The sequence below is a fragment of the Rattus norvegicus genome, chromosome 6, assembly GCF_021556685.1.
Source record: "Rattus norvegicus strain SHRSP/BbbUtx chromosome 6, alternate assembly SHRSP_T2T, whole genome shotgun sequence".
Taxonomy (NCBI): domain Eukaryota; kingdom Metazoa; phylum Chordata; class Mammalia; order Rodentia; family Muridae; genus Rattus; species Rattus norvegicus.
The window spans coordinates 112,397,836-112,400,836 of NC_141539.1; the positions used below are offsets into that span (position 1 = coordinate 112,397,836).

Sequence of the window (3,001 nt, forward strand, 5' to 3'; positions counted from 1 at the left end):
TTCAGGTTTCCATTTCAATTCCAACGGCATATGCCTGCGACTGACTCTAAACACGTATGGAGCAGGCTGGAGAGATTTAGCCCAGGGACTAGATGCATGTCCTGCTCTTACAGAGGACGCAAGTTCAGACAGGAACCAACACTAGGCAGCGCACAACTGCCTGTAACTCCAGCCAGTGAGATTTGCTGCCCTCTTCGGCCTCCATGGGTCCATGGGCAGCTACCCTCACATGCACATACTCTCACACAGATGTACACACACAGGATTAAAAATGACATTAAGTCAAGAAAGAAAGAGAGGAAGAAAGAAAGAGAGAGAGAAAGAGAAAGAAAGGAAGAGAGAAAGAAAGAAAGAAAGAAAGAGAGAGAGAAAGAAAGAGAGAGAGAAAGAGAAAGAAAGAAAGAGAGAAAGAAAGAAAGAAAGAGAGAAAGAAAGAGAGAGAAAGAGAAAGAGAGAAAGAAAGAAAGAAAGAAAGAAAGAGGAAGAAAGAAAGAGAGAGAAAGAGAAAGAAAGAGAGAGAAAGAAAGAAAGAAAGAAAGGAAAAGAAAAGAAAAGAAAAAAGAAAAGAAAAGGAATGATGCCCTAACAGAAGTAGCAGCCAGCAGTCACAGTCTTCTCCCCTCTTGCCCACCTGCCTGCCCTATGCTACCACCCTGCCCTGAGAGTCTCTTTTCTCCTTCCTTGTCCACCCCTCTCCTCTACCCCTCACCTTTCCACCATTGTTCTGCCTCTGGCTTTTCCTTCCTGCCAGCTTCCTTTCTCCCCTCTGTGGACTCACACCTCCAGTGACCAAAGATGTGACCGCTGAAAGCCCAGTGCTCCGTAACTGCTAGACATGGACACCGGTGTGACTGAAGGTGGATTAAATGTCAACCAGGTTACTTCTGCGTGGAAAGGTAGTTGGCCGTATCATGGAGCTAAAAAGAGAAGCTGCCGCAAAGAAGATACATGAGGAGAGTACACATACCCACTTCTCAGAAGGGAATTGTGCCGAGAGAATTATCACTTTGGTTGCATGTGATGGTTTGCATATGCTCATCCCAGGGAGTGGCACTATTAGAAGGTGTGGCCTAGGAAGGAAGGCGGGCTTGGAGACCCTCCTCCTAGCTACCTGAGGAGGCTCGGTCTATTCCTGTCTTCCTTCAGATGAAGATGTAGCTCCTCCTGCACCACGCCTGCCTAGATGCAGCCCTGCTCCCACCTTGATGATACTGGACTGAACCTCTGAACATGTAAGCCGGCCCCAATTAAATGTCATTTAGAAGACTTGTCTTGGTCATGGTGTCTGTTCACAGCAATAAAACCCTAATAAGACACTGGACAAACTAATGCCATCCTCAAAGCCTTTGCTACAATCATTGACAACTGGAAGAGGACGTAGCAGAGCTGTGACCAATAGCACAGCTGTCAGTAGACCCCCCCTCCATTACCTTATGGCTGGTGGTCCTTCCTAGCCAGTGTGACTCTCTTATTAGAAAAGGTGGTTGCAGGATCAAGGAAATGACAAATTCAGGTCTAGGTGGCAGAGATATGTTCCCAAATCAACTGAGCAAGCAATCATTATTACTCGCATTCTGTAATCCATCAGTGAGTATGCCAACAGATCTGTGTGGTCATATTGGAGACTCTCTCCCAGTTCCCCCGCACCCTTTGGGGGTGACCATCCCCATACAGGCCCAAACCCTCTCTCACGTTCTCCAGTCATCTTTGCCTGTGGTCAGGATAGGCAGCGGCAGTTGGAGCTTTCCCCACACCACCCTGTCCATGTGCCTCAACCCTGACCTGGAGTGACCACCTCTAGAGGCCTACACCATGCGGGGACAACATGACATTCTACACCCAGATTTGACCAGGCTGTGGCAACAGACAATGCAGCAGTCTCGTTTTCCCGTGACCCATGGCAACGCTGGGTTCAGCATCACTGAGTCCTGCTCTCCAGAGGTGAAAGGCTATTAGGTAGGTTTGGATGCCTCTGCTCAAACTACATCTTGTGAGTTCACCATTCTAAATGGTTTGATTGGCTGCATAACTGGCCACCAGGACACCCAAATCAATGAGATCTGTCAGATGTCAAAGATCAAAACTGCAGGGCCAATGGACGGATAGGTGGGTTACCACCACTGGATCTGCCGCCGGCCGAGTGAGCCTGGCTCGGCGTCAGGATATCCTCAGAGACAGGTTGCATACGGAGCAGCTAGAACAGTGCAGATCCATCCATGATCCCTTTCTGGTGTCTGCCACCACCCGTGATCTGTCTGTATAGTTTCTGAACAGTCAGCGATTCCAGGGTTTAAGAGGTTTGTAAATTTTCAGCTTCCATACAGTTTATCATCTACCCATAATATTTTAAAGTTTTAGTTATTTCTCAAAAAAAAAAAAGGCAACACAACTTATCAAGAGTAAGACATTTTGAGGGGAATTGATGGGGCTAACAGGACAGTAGATGGAGTCCCTTAAGGTGAAAGGTCAAGGGAGAGGGGGGAGTGAGTGCAGCCCATTGGGGATGGTCTGAGGCTCATGGCAGGAGCTGAGGGTTGAAATAGAGAGAGCCACTAACTAGTAGGGCAAGGATTGAAATGAGTGTTCTGGCCTCTTCTTTTTCCTGACATCGTAGGCCAAATTCAGGCAGACCAAGGGTACTAAGGAGAATCGATATACCCAGTGGTTTCAGGCTCTGGGGACCAGGACATGAGACAGACAACGGTAGCTTCAGGTAAGAGTCAAACCCTTCCCAACTCATGTGACTTTATTCTGCTGTCCTCTTGAAGCTAACCCCGTGATTCCAGAAGATGCTTGCCCCGGAAGGTAAGAACAGGTTCATCCCAGGAAGCCGACACCCCATTTCTTCAGCTGGAAGCATCCCAAAGCAGTTCACACCAGAATTCTTCAAAGCCCCCAGCTGGAAACCATCACTCAGCTGCCTGGCCAGTCCCAGTCCTCACCGCCCTCTCCACGCTGAAAGCCACTTGCAGCTGCGTTCCACCCACGCCATCTTTTCTCT

General features: G+C 48.5%; 1 pseudogene; it reads left to right on the top strand.

Annotated features, from left to right (window-relative positions):
* Window positions 1-835: 835 nt before the first annotated feature.
* Pcbp2-ps1 (poly(rC) binding protein 2, pseudogene 1) lies at window positions 836-2,198 on the top strand (annotated as a pseudogene).
* Window positions 2,199-3,001: the final 803 nt, after the last annotated feature.